The following is a 17,075-nucleotide window of genomic DNA, read 5'->3' as shown; positions in this document are numbered from 1 at the left end:
GGCTTTCATTGCTTCTTGGAAAAAGTGACCCAGAAGAACCACTTGACAGAGAATCAAATGTTTGTCCTTTGAGTGGAAGATCCACTGTTCTGGGCATAAGAAAATTTAGAATATAAATACCAGATTAAACCAGTTTCCCCACCTACAAGTGGAGAGGAGTTTCCAGGAGAAAGGGGAGAGGCAGGAGGGAGTCAAGACTTGGACTTTTTGATAAGGGTTTTGCCCAGGTTCCAAGGATTGAGAGATAAGAGTCACTTTCCCACCCCTCCCCACCATAGGTTTGGGAGTGAAGGTCAGAGAGGTCAACAATAGAGGTCTGGGGAGATGGCAGAACTTGAGAATTTGTACAGGATCACCAGGTAGTCGGGATAAAGAAAATACTGTTGAGGTGTATCTGGACCGATGGGCGTGAGACAATCTCACAGTTTGTTCAAACCCCAGGGCAGCGTAAGAGCCACAGAGTATTTCATGTGGGCGAGCACTGCATAGCCATGGAAGAAATCTGCCAGACCAGACGATCTTGCAGTAGACAATAAAGGATGCAGCAGGGACAGTTGGTCCTATGTGGAGAACAGTGGACCACCAGATGGGGATGGGGATGTGGAAGAGGAGGCAGCCAGGATATGTGACTGACCACACCTGATATGTCTTCCTTCATTTAAAAAATTTTTTTTAAAATTTTAAAAGATGATTTATTTATTTATTTGACAGAGAGAGAGATCACAACTAGGGAGAGAGACAGGCAGAGAGTGGGGGAAGCAGGCTCCCTGCTGAGCAGAGAGAGAGAGCGAGAGGAAGAAGCAGGCTTCCCGCTGAGCAGAGAGTCCAATGCGGGGCTCCATCCCAGGGCCCTGGGATCATGACCTGAGCTGAAGGCAGAGGATTTAACCCACTGAGCCACCCAGGCACCCCATGTCTTCCTTCATTTTTAAGAATCATCTTGCTGGGTGTATTTCAGGGCTACAGTGTAATGAGTGGTGTATTTTGTCAGTTCCAGAAGAACTCAGCTCTTGTCTCTTCAAATAATGCCTCTGTCCCGTTATCTGTCCTTCTTCTGAGATCCCTGGTGAAATGCATATAAGATCTTCCTGATGTATTCTCTATGCTTCTTACTTCCTCTCTTGTAGTTTTCATCCTTGTATCTTTGCGTTTCATTCTGGATTAAATCACTCATACTTTTATCAGCTATGCCTACTATACTGTTAAGTCTGTTGATTTACTTCCTTTTTGTCTTTTAAGAGAGAGAGAGTATGTGTATGAGTTGGGGAGGGGGACTCATGGGGAGGGACAGAGAGAGGGAGAGAGAATCTTAAGCAGTCTCCATGTCCAGCGTGGAACCTGACCCAGGACTTGATCTCATGACCCTGAGACCATCACCTGAGCTCAAGTCCAACACTTAAGCCACCCAGGTGCCCCTTTGATTGACTTCTTGGTTTCAAGTATCAAAATTTTCGTTTCTAAGATATTGAACTTGCCACTTGTTTCCTATTTTCTGCCAGAATGTTAAAGTTTGACTTTATCTCCTTGAATACAGCCAACACAGTTGTTCATATTCTTTTTTAAAATTTTTTTAAGGGGCGCCTGGGTGGCTCAGTGGGTTAAGCCGCTGCCTTCGGCTCAGGTCATGATCTCAGGGTCCTGGGATCGAGTCCCGTGTCGGGCTCTCTGCTCAGCAGGGAGCCTGTTTCCCTCTCTCTCTCTGTGCCTGCCTCTCTGTATACTTGTGATCTCTCTCTGTCAAATAAATAAATAAAATCTTTAAAAAAAAAAAAATAAAATTTTTTTAAAATTTTTTAAAAATTCCAATATCTGGGGCACCTGGGTGGCTCATTTGGTTAAGCGACTGCCTTCACCTCTGGTCATGATCCAGGATCAAGTCCAGCATCAGGCTCCCTACTTGGCGGGGAGTCTGCTTCCTCTGACCCTTCCCCCTCTCATGTTCTCTCTCAAATAAATAATAAAATCTTAAAAAATAATAAATGAAATAAAATTTCAATATCTGGAGCCTCTGCAGTCTATTTTGGTTGTCTGTGGATTATAGTCACAGCGTCTAGTTTCTGTCAATGCCCAGATACTTTTGACTGCATGCAACACATGTTTTTTTGGCAAATAATTTTCCTTTCTTTCTTTTAAGATTTTATTTATTTATTTGACAGAGAGAGACACAGTGAGAGAGGGAACACCAGCAGGGGGAGTGGGAGAGGGAGAAGCAGGCTTCCTGCTAAGCAGAGAGCCCAGTGCGGGGCTCAATCCCAGGACCCTGAGATCAAAGGCGGGACCTGAACCGAAGGCAGACGCTTAACAACTGAGCCACGCAGGCGCCCCAGCAAATAATTTTTCAAACACAGAATGCACAAATAATATGAAGCCTAGAATGATGTTTTGTCCACCAAAAAGAATATATAATTTCTTTAGCCAAGTGCTTGGGGACACTAAGACTTCAGAACAAACTTCATCCAAGTTCCAGATTTGATATATTCCAGGCCACTCAGTGTATCTGTAGTTCCTAAAAGGAATAGTTTATTTCTGGCTTATCCTTACTTCTAGGGCACAGCTCTTAGAGCTACCAGTCCGTAGTGAGGGATACTTTATGGAATTCCTATCTTGCCTGGCTCTGGACACTGTTTTTTTTTTCTTCCCAGCTCTGTAAAGTCATCAAAAGTATGGCTCAGTTTCTTGGGCACATTTCTTCCAGTTGGCAAATAACTCCAGCCCCCAAATGGCTATACTATCCAAGCTTACCTTTTTGGATTCCCATCCCTTCTATATCTGGGATTGGTAAATCATCATCATCCTGTTGGCCCTGTGATGCTTTCAAGATTTTTTGTCTCTGAAAATTTCACCAGCTTTCTTAGTCATCATTTGTGAGAGGATTGGTTCACATTCCTTAGTCTTCCAACAGAAGCAGAAGTTTTTATTAAAAATGCTTTACCAGACTGAAAGCCAAGTCATCTTGAGGCTATGGCCATGACTGTGAAAAAAAAAAAAAAATGGTGAGGTGGGATGAGACAGACTCTTGGGAGCCATGGTGATCTGGAGCCGTAGACTATGGCGAGACTTTAAAAAGAGAACTGTACTGTATTTTAATTTCCTTGGACAGATTCAAATGAATCTTCAGAAAGACAAAATGCAAATGCAGTCTTGGTAGAGCTTGCTGATGAGACTGAGTTTTTCGAGTGTCTGAGGAATACCTAAGAAGGAAAAAAGGAAAGCCAGCTATTTTTAATGACCTCGTGGCTCTGAATTTCTCATGGGAGTCAGCCTATCCGTCTGGGCTTGGGCTCCTTGGCAGAGAGGATCCTGTTATTGTGACAAACTGGCTCATCCCTTAACCTGCCTTCACGTGGAGTGGGGGTGAGGGTGAGGAGGGAGGGGCTACTGTGCTCTGTAGGAGGAAGCTACGTTCTATAGGAAGGCCTATTTTGTCCCTCATCTTGGAGGGGAGATGCTTATGGAACAGCTGCTAGGACTAGCTGTGTTCCCTCTTCTTGCTTTGCCCATCAGAATCTGAGCATTTTGCCATGAAGCACACCCATGAAGGGAATCCCCACAGTTCATAATATGTGTGACTTGAGTTAGGCTTGAGAGATCGTGAGGGACCCACGAGAGAGCTCTCATTCTGCAAGAAACTTTGGGCAGCCAGACGATTCACTTTCCTCCAGACCAACAGCTGGGAGGTACGTTGGAAGAGGAATGATGTGGCATTTGCCCAGCGTGAGTAGCTGCTTTAAGGAAAGACCGCCGCTGCCCTTCTTTCACCCTGGACACACTCTACTAGAGACGTCTCTCTCAGTGACCACCAGAGCTGTGGCTCGGTGTGCCTGGGTCACCCGATGGGGCTGGGGAGACACCAGCCACACAGCCTCATGCTGCTTGTCATATGACAGTCCTGAAGAGGTGAACATGGAAGGTAGCTTGTGAAAATCATGAGAATTTACGTATGTGAGGGTACAGGACCCTCACAAAATCTAAGACAGAGAAACAGTGAGCTTCAGGAACAAATTAGACCAGAGACTTGATCACTTCACCTCCGTGTGTCTAATTTCAGGGTTGCGCCCCACACCCCCACCTCTGTGAACTAGCTTTTTCTATATTTCCATGCAAATGGAAAAAAGAAACAATTGCTGAAAGTTACTGATGTTAGATTTCCACTCTGCTTACCTAGAAAGAGAAACCTGTCTCTTTCTCTTCCCATTCCAAATTCTGGTGTTGGATGCCTTCCTCTCGTCCAGTAGACTGTGGTCTAGGGGAGGGCCATGAAACAGAAATGGGACATTAAAAGGATCCATCCCTTTAATCATCTGGTTGGAGAGCATTTCCCCAGGAAAGGTAGCAGGGATTTGAAGGGTGGTGTTGAACAGACATTATAAAAGGGTCCCACCAAAAAAAGCTCTCTGTTATGATCCAGCTTGTTATATTTGTGAACATTCTGGAAAAATTCTTCGCTCATACAACTTGACAACTGGTAAACAATTCATTAAAAGATTGTATCTACAAAACGATTATGATTGATTGGAATAACTAACGGATGTCGATTACAGAATTTCTTAAATTTGTGTTTAGTATCTGAGTCTGTATGTTATTTTGGCATATAAAGAAAAAAAAATCCCAGCTATTTTCAAGAGCATTACCAGAAAAATATGTATGAAAACATTAATGGAATCATATCTATTTAGTTCCTGGGAGGACATCCAACCTAATTTCCTATTTTACTGATGAAGGAACAGAGAATTTGAGTGACAGGATTTGAAGATATTTTTAAAGCTACTTTTTGGGGCGGGGAAGGGGGGTTACCTGGGTGGCTCGGTAAGCATCTGACTTTTAATTTCAGGGTGGTAAGTTCAAACCCCACATTAGGCTCCACTCTGGGCATAAATGAATGAATGAATGAATGAATGAATGAATGAATGAATAAATAAATAAATAAAGTTACTTTTAGGTTTTCATCCTAAGTGCTTAAAAAATATCTTTGAAAATAGTGGTTAAGAAATTTTTTAAAATGACAAAAAACAAATAATGGAGCAGATAACCTGTTATAAAGAATTTGGGTATTTAAAGAGTTGGTGAAAGAAGATTATTTAATTTTTTTTAATACCAGAGTAGAAATGGTTTATTTTCAGCAACACTATCTTGCTTCAGGTGTGTATCTATTATCTGTTAGGCTGATCCTCGAAAATTGTCCCAATTCTTAGACAAAGGGAGTTGATTCATGGGTCTCTTAGAAAGAAAAACTAGTTGGGTGTGTTACAGCCCACATGAATCATGTGGGATACTGCTTAAAGCTATATTTATCATGGATGAAAGAATGTTTTTAAGGGAAACTATGAGTCTACCTAAAATTACACGGTTCACCTCTGTTCACAGGGACTCATTTTTCCAGGATGTTGTTGAATGTGCAAAAGTACATTCTAAACTGTTCGCATGGCAGGAAGACGCTCTCCCGGGGCTGCTACAAGTCGTCCCTAGAAGCTGGGAAGCTCATATTTCTTACCTTTTATTTGAACTGCCTTCTCGAATACTCTCATACCAGATAACGTGTCTTGCCTCAGTGGCATTTAAACTTTTCCCCTTGTCACCTTTTTTTTTCCCCTCTAATCTGACCTCTAGACCACGGTCACATGAGGGTCCTTGCTCTGCCAGTTGTGTCCTCTTCCTGCCTCAAGAGGCTTCGGAGGCTCCCTACGACCTCCAGGACTGAGTTCTAGCCACCCGTCCTGCACGTCAGTATTCTACACCCTGACACACGTCGTTGGCCGTGTTTCTTCATACTTTATCGTATTTGTTCTTTACCTCAGGAGGGAGAAAAGAAGATGAGGTTCAGAGTGTGCTCGAAGCACTTCAGGCTCGATCTCCACTCTAAAGTTTTACTCCGTTTATTGTCCATCCGGAGGCTGTCCTGACTCTTCCTGAGGATGCAGGGACAAAGGTCGCTGCCTGAGTAGTGAAATCAGGGGACAGCCAGATCACTTTTCTGCCAGGACTCCACCTCAAGGGAGGCTTATCATGGGCTGTGCTTGCCCTACACCCTACAACTTTTTTTTTCTTTTTCTTCTTTGAATCCCACCCTCTCACTAAACCAGGAGCTATTTCTTTCCAGACCTGTTCTCCACGTTCATACCCTTTTTTCCTGTTTGGAGGCTGGCCCTCCAGCCTGCTTCTGTCCTTGCCATCTGATGCTGTCTCTGCTCTGCCTCGTTGCTACTCATTTATGCTTGTGCCTCGTCGCTATTTCCAGACTTCACGTTGGTCATCTCGGTGCCCCTCCCTCAGAGTGTCACAAACCACTAGCACTCATGCGAGAAGCCACGTGCTGTGGTGAGTAAGAGAGCAGGCTCTGTAACAGAATCTTCTGGGTTTGTGGCGGAGCACTCCACGGTGCTGGTTGTGTGACTGAGGCAAATCACACAAGCATTCCATGCCGCGTTTTCGTCTGTAAAATGGAGCTAGCATACTACGTCCTCATGAGGCTTACTTGAATTACTAGAAGTACACTGATCAGTTGTTCTTCTCAGGTAAGCTGCTCTACCTCAGAGAAGTTCAGTTTCCAGAACCACTGCTCTTCATGAAAACTTCTGACTCCTTTTTGGTCTTGGCCAGGCCCTGAGCTGGATTGGCTTGTCTCAGTTAAAGTTTGCATCTGCCCTCCTTTTCTTCTTCTCTTCTTTTCTTTCTTTTTTTAAAAAGATGTATTTATTTATTTGAGGGAGAGAGCATGGGGGGTGGGTGAGGGATAGAGGGAGAGAGAATCTTAAGCAGGCTCTGAGCTGAGTGGGGAGCCTGACATGGGGCTCAGTCTCATGACCCTGATATCCCGACCTGAGCCAAAACCAAGAGTCAGACACTCAACCGACGGCACCACCAAGGCGCCTCCCTCCTTTTCTTCTCTTAAAACAAAACTGTTCTTTGATTTCCACAGATCATGAGAACCCCATAATCTTTCATGTCTCTCACTCTCTTGAATGGCCTTTTCTGAAACACCATCATCTTCATTGTCTTAACCACCTATGTTGAGGTCAAATCTTGTACTGACCAGAACAGTCCCTTACCCAATTCTTTTTTTTTTTTTTTAATATTTTATTTATTTGACAGAGAGAAATCACAACTAGGCAGAGAGAGAGGAGGAAGCAGGCTCCCCGCGGAGCAGAGAGCCCGATGTGGGGCTCGATCCCAGGACCCTGGGATCATAACCTGAGCTGAAGGCAGAGGCTTTAACCCACTGAGCCACCCAGGTGCCCCCCTTACCCAATTCTTAATCTTTCCAACCACACTGACATTATTGAGGGATCAATAATCTCCTTTTGATTCATTCATAGCCTTCAGAACATTAGATATGGAATCAGTATTTGAATTATGAATCAGTGTTAGAATACAACACTTTTCTTTAAGAGCCTAGAAGCCACCCAGAATGGCTTTAGGGGTATAGACTTGAGAGGAAGAGACCTGATGGGTGAACACGTCCTGATAGCCAACGTTCTTTGTGCATCTCAGGATGATTGTCTGGCTCACCAGAAATATCTGAAGGCAGGAAGAACCATCGTTGTCCACAATGGTGGGGGCGAGGGAGGTGGGCGGGGGAGAGAGCAGCCTCAGGCTGCCCCCTGTAAGAATCGAGCTCACAGCCTCCAGCAAGAGCCGTGACCTAATAGCCGAATGAAGATACAGAGGAAAAGGGATTATGAAAAACAAAAACAAAAAACAAAAAACTGGTTAAAATATTTGTAGTGTGAGAGCGAAGAAAGGAATGACTTCGTGGGCTCTGACTTGATGGACGGGTTATCTTTCCCCTTTAAACCTTAGCCAGCTAACATGTGAGATGAAAGCACGGGCTGGATCTTGTCTTCATTTTCTCTGTATGACTATATATAGATATATTTTAATGAGGGCTTCTCTTTGTATTTTATTTTCATTTTGATACTTGTGCTCGTGAAGTTGCCTTTGAGCCCTGAGACAATGAATTTCCTTAAACCAATGTCCGTCTGAACACCACCCCCCACCCCTCACCCAGCTCCAGTCTCTCCAGTGACACCACCACCACTCATTTTGTAAGCCAGAAGTCTGGGACTTCTTCTTCTTCTTTTTTTTTTTTAATATTTTATTTATTTGACAGAGAGAAATCACAACTGGGAAGAGAGGCAGGCAGAGAGAGAGGAGGAAGCAGGCTCCCTGCCGAGCAGAGAGCCTGATGTGGGGCTCGATCCCAGGACCCTGAGATCATGACCTGAGCTGAAGGCAGAGGCTTTAACCCACTGAGCCACCCAGGCGCCCCAGTCTGGGACTTCTTGATTCTTTCTCTGGCTCACTCCTCCCATCCTCTCAGTGAGCAAATCCTATCAGTTTGCCACAAATATAGATCCTAAAACTATCTGCCAGATCTCAGGCCTATCCACTCTTCTCATCTCCTCTCTTTTACCATCGTCTGAATGCAAGCCCCAGCAACTGTTCCTTCAGATCACCCAGGTAACCTTCTTTCACTCTTGCCCTCCTTTAGCTTGTTTTCAGCATGGCAGCCTGAGTTTTCTTGTAAAACCATAAATTTGATCACACCCCTCTTCTGCTTAAGAAACTTCAGTATTTTCCTTTTGTGCTTAACATGAAATTTAATTCATTGCAGTAGCCTAGAGGGTGGCAGGATCTGGCCCCTGCTTGCTTCTCTAAGCACAAACCAAGACTGTTTTGCACACGTCCTCCAGCTACATTGGCCTCTTTTTAATTTCTGAAACAATCCTTGTTCTTTCATGATTCAGAGTCTTTGCCCTTGCTGTTCCTCTTTCATAGAAAGTCTTGGCCCTGGGTTTTGAATGGTAGGCTCTTCCTCCTTGATCAGAGTTAGTACTTTGTGATGACGTTAATGTGTATTTTTTTTAAAAAGGAAAAAAAAGACCCTTATACCTATATATTTGTCTGTCACAATAATGTGTCATGATTTTACAGTTTCTGTTTTTAAAACTTTATTTGGCAAATTTGTCAGTTACTTCCTTAAAGTTGATCTTTCAATATTCAGGTTTAATAGAATTACCAGATTTGTCAACCTGTCTTCACTCACAGTGAATCAAAGAATAATTTGTATTGAGTTTAATTTTATACAGTCCCTTTTATATTAAGCAACAGATATAAAAATAATTCAGAAAATCTTAAACAAATGGATACATTTGGAAGAATCATGAAAATCCTACTGCACAGTAATTTCCAGAAATTATAAAATTGGCTGTATTCTTGCTTTTTTAAAGTGGCTTTCAGATTTTCAAATTTTTCTTCACTCAAAAAAATACTTCACTAAAGTATCTTCACTAGAAAATTTATCATGAATTTTTTGTATTTGGTAGAAAACTTCTAAAGACCTCTGCTGCAAAAGGCCAGACAAAAATCACGAAATGGCAGGAAACATTGACAATATTTGATCCATTGCTTTAGAATGAGTGTCCAATTCTTGGTAAAAATGATTGTGGCACTCAAACATTGTCCTTTTGGTTTTGTTGTTGCTGCTGGTCTTTTTCAAAATTTGATTTTTTTTTTCCTATGTAAATGTCCGTTTTCTTACATTTGTTATATGTTTATCAGTCATCTCCACACTTGGCGTATGCTGCTATTCAAGGAAAAAATTTTAAATGCCTGGTGTTTCACACACATTGTTCAAAGCCACTTCTGTCTCTTTGCAAACCTGTTTGTCTGATTAACCTCATCGAAAGCTTCGCTCCAGATAAAAAGTTAATTCAGAAAAGAAAAACAGCCTCAGCTGGGAGCAAAATCTTGACTGATCTTCTGGTGTCCACATTTTCTTTCGGATCTTAGAGGACTTCAAAGGTTCGAATTAACTTTTCAAAATTTGCCTTTACTCTGTGTACAGCTTCAAATGAATACTCCACTGTGTCCAGAAAAGCCTTTTCACTGTTATACCTACAGTCTGCAGCATTTCCCATCAATGAATCTTTTCAAAATGATGAAAAGAAGGAATACATTTTTTTCTGTTTCCCCAAAATATCACACATGAAGAAAAACTTCCAAAATAGTGAACTCTTTAAAGGTTTGGAGGATGATTTGCACAAGGTACAGATAAGGATTTGGATTAATTTCTTGATTTTTTTTTTTAACCGAAACATTGCTGTAGGTAACAGCTGTCATTACAGCCTATCTATGTCCTTGACCATGAGAGAGGTTTATGTCCCGTCCTTCCCTACCCAGTTGTGTTGTGACTTTCATGTGCGATCAACAGCAGTTCTCCCAGAAATGGGAAAGAAACTCAAGACGAAGTCTTTTCTCTCCAATTTGCCAGCCTCAATATGGACATCACTGAGTCCTTCACATTTGATCATGGTGTGGCACATTACTCTTCTTTACTATCATTTGGAAAGAACCAAAGACTGGAAGCCTGAACAGAGACAAAAGTTAACCTGGATTATTCCACACACCCCATTGAACCTAATGTAGAAACAGATATAGGTCACTGAGTGTGTCCATCAATTCGGGTTGCTGTAACCGGATACTATTGACTGGGTGGTTTAAACAATAACCATTAATTCTCACAGTCTGGAGGCTGGGAAGTCCAAGATCAAGGTGCGGACAGATCTGAAAGCGGGGAAGACCATATTTGCTACTATGTATTTGGTCATCTTTTTGTAGCATCCCCACATGCTAAAGAATAGAGAGTGCAGGACAGGTCATCTCTCTTGTGTCTTGTCTTATAAGAACAAAAATCCCATTGTGAGGGTCCCACCCTCATGCCTACTTATCTCCCCAAGAGACACCACATTGGGGAATTTAGGCGTCAACATACGGATTTGTGTGTGGGGGTGGGGGGGAGCATGAACTTTCAGACCACAAGACTGAGTCTTTGTGCATTGAGAGCTGATTGATTAACTTCCATGTAGAAAACTGTGTCTTAAAGGAAAAGTAATAAAAATGTGCTAATTTGTAGTTTACATGTATATTATCAAAACTCAAAACTCAGTAGTAACTGTAGCAATTGTTTAGGACTCAGATCAACAAAAGATTTTTTTTTTTTTTTCTGGGAGAGGTGTTTTATTAGTGACACTGTTTAGACTTGCCAGTGTATGATGATGACAAAAAGCAGGCTGATTTTAATCAGTTTTATTGCTGCTCCTGAACTTCCTAAATACAGTTTCCCAACTGTGGGTACCTACACCAGGAAGACTGGTCTTCCCAGGTTTGAATATGCATGCCCCCTCCATTTCATCTTCAGCTCCAAATACTCTTTATCTCCTGTAGAACATTTGTAATATTTTGCAATTACATATTTATTTGTTTGTTTATGTGAGGTGTCTTTCTCCTCCACTAGATTGTAGTTCCTATTCCTCGTGAAGGAAGAAACTATATCCCTCTGTTCACCTTTGTATTTAGTGCCTTCCACAGTCCCTGGCACATTGTGGGCAGGCAGTAATATCTGTGGAATAAATGAATGAAGGGAGATTTTACAATAGTTCATAAGGAACAAGAGATCCCCAGGGACTAGTGTTTCAAAGAAGCAGTGTATTCACAACATGTCCTTTGGGTTCTATTACTCCTCAGAAGTGCATTGAGAGGTCTGTATTGCACACTCATATATTCCCATCACAAGGGGTCATCAGAAACCGTATTTCATTAAGGAATTTAACTGTGCAGGCTCTTCTTTAGTAAGTCAGAATCTCAGCTTGAATTCACTGAGGGATGCAGGACATTTCGGCCCCATATCCAGACACAGAGGTGAAGCAAGGTCTTTTGTAACTTGTGGATTTGAAATGAAAGCTGCTCCAGTTTGAGAAAGCGGATATAGAGTGAAAAATGGGAAAGGTGTAGGCAGAATAATGGCCTTCCTAAAATGTCAGCTTCTGAATCCCTGGAAACAATGAATATGTTAGGTTGAGTGGCAAAAGAACTTTGCCGATGTGACTAAATTAAGGATTCTGAGATGGGAGGGGAGATTATCCTGGATTATCTGGCTGGTCTTCATGTAAACACAAGGACCCTGATAAAGGAAAGAGGGGGGCAGGGAAGTCAGAGAAGAAGCAGTGATAGAAAATGAGGTTAGAATCAACTGTAAAGACACAGAGAGATTTAAAGGTGCTACTTTGCTTCTGGCTTGGAATGTAGGGGAAGGGGCCCTGAGTTTAGGAATGCAGCAAAGGGCCTCTAAGATTTGGAGGGAGACTACAGAAAGAATGCAGTCCTGTTGACATCTCATTGTAGCCCAGTGACATTGACTCAGGACTTCTGACTTTAGAACAGTAAGATAACAAATCTGTGTTATTTAAGCCACTTAATTTGTGGTGGTTTGTTACTGTAATGGAAAATGAGTACAACGGGCCTTGAAACCGCTCCACACAAGTTCTGTGGCTGCTGTGTGCCTTAAGATGTGGCTTGTTGTCTGTTATCTGCAGTGAAGGAGTTGAAGAGGGTGTGTGGTGGGGAGGGGAGATGCTCTGAACTTGGGCCTGGTAAGAGCACCTTGAGAGTTACTCTGAATTACTTGCTATTTGGTGAAACCAACCAACTAACCACCTATGTTGTTTGTACCAAGGTATAACAGTAACTAGATTTTGGTACATTGTGATCATTTCTGTTCTGATATATATGGTTGTTCTTTTTATCATATTAAAAAAAAAGGGGTAGTGTCAGCAAATCTCAATGCTCTTCTTTTTATATGTGATGCAGATTTATTTTAAAATTTAAGTATTAAAAAATAAAATAAAATGGAAGTATTAAATATATGTGTAAATATGCATACACACATATATACATACATAATTCTTAACATTGCATAGAATGTGCCTTTTAGGGTTCAGTTCTTTGTGTTTTAAAATGTAAGTTTAGTGTTCCAGGTTATAAAGCATATCCACATATTAGTTGCCATGTTATCGGGTTTTTTGGTTTGTTTGTTTGTTTGTTTTTTGGCTGCTTTAACCACCCCAGGATGAAGAAAACTGAATGTAGAGTTAAACATTTCACTTAACTTCGACTATTACGAATGAAATCCATTTATTTATGTAATAGCCCAGCTATGGATTCTCTAGTCTTCTCTATTGCTACATTTTAGAAGGACGAGAAAAAAAAAAAAGAATAAAATGAAGCATGAAATAGAAGAGAAAGTAGAATTCACACCACGATAGAGTGTTCATATTTTATCAGCCTGCCTATACTTCTGCTGATACATTTTTCCCCCAGCCTGACATTTTAAAGGCTTATTTTAAATTTATCTCTTCTATATTAACAGGTAGAAGTAGCTGATTCAACGTATAGCAACTACTCTGGTTACTTTCATCTAGATTTTCTCTTATAGGTAATTGGGTTTCTGCAGCCCTAGACACATAATGATTGGAGATCATGGTACCAATTCTCATGTGGAGCCATCTCAATTTATCCTTCTTAGGTCGTGTGTGTGTGTCTGTGTGTGTGTGTCTAAGCACTGCTTTAGCCCTACAGCTTTGTAGAAACGAATTCTGTTTTTGAGTTAACAGAACTTAAATTTTACAAATGGAAGTCCTTTAAAAATTTTATTTACAATTGCTCTGTATTCTCAAAAAGGGTAGAAAAGACTAACAATATTTCTTCACAGTCCACAGCACACACACTCTTGCCTTTTAATTCCTCAAGGTCTTGATATTTTATAAGCACTAGTTTCTATTCTCTCTTCTTCTTCTTCTTTTTTTTTTTTTCCTTGCAAGGAGTTGACTGGCATCCTTATACTGGGTGTTGTCTTTTGGTCTTCAGTTTTTCTTAGCTATGCTCACTTACTGCTCATTCAGTTGCTGAATAATTAAGGGCGGCTCTTTCCAGCCAAAAATACTTTTCAAGTCAACATTTTTTTTCCCCCTTGAATTTTGCCCCACGCTACTTATTTCTGCATCCAGTACTGTTCCAGCTTGTGGAGCATTCCAGACAGCTGGTATCCAAGTTAGCCAAGGCTTTGAAATGTTGACCACGCTGACCTGAATTCTTTCCAAATGCCTATTTGCATACCTTCAATGAGAGTGCTTATTTCTCACTAAAAGACCCAAATCTAGAAATATTAGGACAAAATGATGTGCTTTTTTCTTGGTGAGATCTTGATCTTAGCATTTTTACCCCCCCTTCCTGGTTTGCAGCCTGACCTTTGGAAGGTAAAGGACAATAATAGAATAAGGGCACGTGAATAACAACAGGCCCCATCACAGAGCCATCTCTGGAGTGAAAGTAGGGGAAGCTGGCATTAGGCAGGCACTGACTACCTACAAGCCTGAAGGACTCTGGTGTGTGATTTTAGGAGTTTTACTTCCTCATCTATAAAATAAAGGTGACTAATAAGGGGCTTCCTTGCTCTCTGATTTTCTCTGTTCTATGACAATAGTTGAAGTCTGCCAAGAGTGAAGGAGGTAGAAATTCCTGAAATTTACTCTGCTGCTTTATTCCGAAACATTCTTGAATTCTGACTTGGAATCTCTTGGGTCCCTTAAGCAACTAGATTCCCCTTGACTTATGAGAAATGCACAAAAGTTGACCTTTGATTAATATAATTATTAGTAAAAAGCATATAAAGGACACATTAGAAAGGCAGAAAATCAATAACTTCCTTTTCCCATGTAGGAATGTTTCCTATTAAGATTAACATGTTCTACTGATAATAGCTCATTTGTTGGTACAATATCCGGGTGACGTAGATGGTAATAGTAATCCCATGCAAATAAGTGAAGTTCACTAAGTAACTCTGTTTCCCTGGGGTTCTTTTGGCTTTGGGCCTAACTACTAGATGATGTTACTCAGGTAAATGAATGCATGACTAAGGTTAAAAAAAAGGAAGCAGAACTCTTTGTGACATCTTGTGTCATTGGGAAATTCTATGAAGTCTAAGTGACTCACTTAATGTCAGATAGGCCGTGGGTTATTCAATCAAAGTCACCAAGTGAACATTTCAAGGCTTTGGGTATGACTGCTGTATTAGGTAGCACAATGAAAACGGGGCAGGAGGGGAAGGATGAATTTGAATGGGAAGGGTGATGGTGATTAGAAAAGGATGGCAAGGATCTTAAATTCTGCTTGCAGAATACATCTGTTGATGTATCACTCATTCATTTATTCAAAAATATTTATTCAGCACCTAAGGACTGTCTGCTGGGTGGGTATTGGGAGTAAGGATCCAGTAGTGAAGAAAACAGACACATTGTTGTGGGGAATAGGGCAAAGAAAGGTGGTAATAGATAGGATTCTTCAGGTGCAGCTATAACAATAAATACTAGGAAGGTTGTGAAACTGATTACTATGTCCCAGAGTGACTGAGCTCCAGGCAGGGGTAAGTACATTAATAAGAGGGAACCTTCTCTGAAGAATTGTCCTTGGAGATGAGGTGTCAGTGTTAAGAAGGAGGCAGTCACAGAACACGGGGGAGAAGCATTCCAGGCAGAAGAAAGGGCAAGTGCAGAGACCCTGAGGTGGGCAGAGTTTGGAATGTCTGAGAACAACCACAAGGCCAGTGTCATTAGAGCAGAGGGGGTGGGGAGTTGGCAGGACATAAAGCCTTGTGGGCCAGGGCAAGGAATTTGTGTTTTAAATTTAACAGAAAGCCATGGGAGGATTCTAAGCAGAGCAGTGGCATAATCTGATTTACATTAAAAAAATAATAATAATATAATAAGAGCTCTGTGAAGGATGGATTATGGATTATAGCAGAACAAGGGTAAAAGCAAGAAGGCGATTCCCTCCATCCAGAGGGGAGTTGATGGGGGTTTGAATTTGGCTGGAAGCAGGGGCTTTCCAGGGGAGATTAATGGGTCAGAACAAAGAGGGAAGACAATGTACCCTAAGTCACTGGATCATTGCCCTATGGAGATAAAAAACTAACGAGGAACAGAAAAGAAAACAAAAACAAAAACAGAGAGGCTACCAGACTCTGAAACACAAGAACTTTTGGGACATGAGCAGAAGAACTGTAAAGTAAGAAAGCTAGATTTCCTTTTAGTAAAACACAGTCTGCGTCACCATGCACCCCGTCACTGTCTGCAGGGGACAAGCACGAAGAGCAGGGAAGAGTCACTTGGCACGCTAGGAATGATAACGCTTGAAGTTCAAGAGCCGCAAAGACCTCCTGTGTTGATTGTGTCCCACCTATCTGACACTCAGGTAAGGATACCACAGTTACGCAAAGAGAAAGAGTTACGCAAAGAGAAGAGTTCGAGAAATCAGTTGATCAGAAACTAAGTGGATCTGCCCCACAAATCCACTGGGCGACTTGACGCAAGTCACTCCTCTCAGCCTTCCTCCTTGGGAAATGAAGAGTGTGGACTGAGTTCTAGGCCAGGAATTTCCCAAAGTTCTTCTCTGTGTGAATCTCAAATCAACCCTGTTGCTCTGCAGTAATCTACCATCTAAAACAGTTGTTCTTAATGGGAGCAATTTTGTCCCCCAAGTGATCACTGAGAGCACTGGAGATCTGGAGGCGGGGCTGGGGGGAATGCGGCTGGCACGGAGCCAGTAGAGGCTGGGGTGCACAGAACATCCTACAAGGCCTGGGACGGCCCCCACAAACAGGACGATGACTGAAACGGCCCAAAATGTCAACAGCACGGAGGCTGAGAAACCTCGGTGTTAGAAATGACAGAGGGGGGCTAACAGGTTGCAGTAATAGGATTCTACGGGATGACTTCCCTGCTGGTGTAAAAAACCTCCGGTCCTTTCCAAATGTTTGATACGGAGCCCTTATTCTCTCACCATGAAACAACAACAACCGAGAAAAACCACGCAAAACGAACAGGAAGAACTCAGAAGCCAATGAGGCCACCGCCAGACAAGTGTCTTCCAGAGGCAGCAGGCCTTCCGGCCCTCTCCAGAGTGAGTCAGGGCTGGCCACCGAAGGAGGGGCCTGGGCTGTTTGATCTGGGAAGCTGCAGAAGACCTTACTTAGCAAACATTCAGGATTTCCAGTGAGTCATTTGCCCATGGCGGCTTTGCTCTGTTGGCTCAGGTCCTCCTGTGTTTTGGTTCGAGAGAGGCTGAAGAGGAAAAACAAGCTGCTTTGTTTCTCTTTAATCTGCACTGACATTGAGCGATACCTAGCGCTTAGGCTAGTGCCCGTGCCTCTGAGGGCCTCTACAGCTGGGCCAGTGTGGGGCAGG

Source organism: Meles meles, chromosome 11 (assembly GCF_922984935.1).
Source record: "Meles meles chromosome 11, mMelMel3.1 paternal haplotype, whole genome shotgun sequence".
NCBI classification, from domain to species: Eukaryota; Metazoa; Chordata; class Mammalia; order Carnivora; family Mustelidae; genus Meles; species Meles meles.
Note: the sequence above shows the minus strand (reverse complement) of the source record.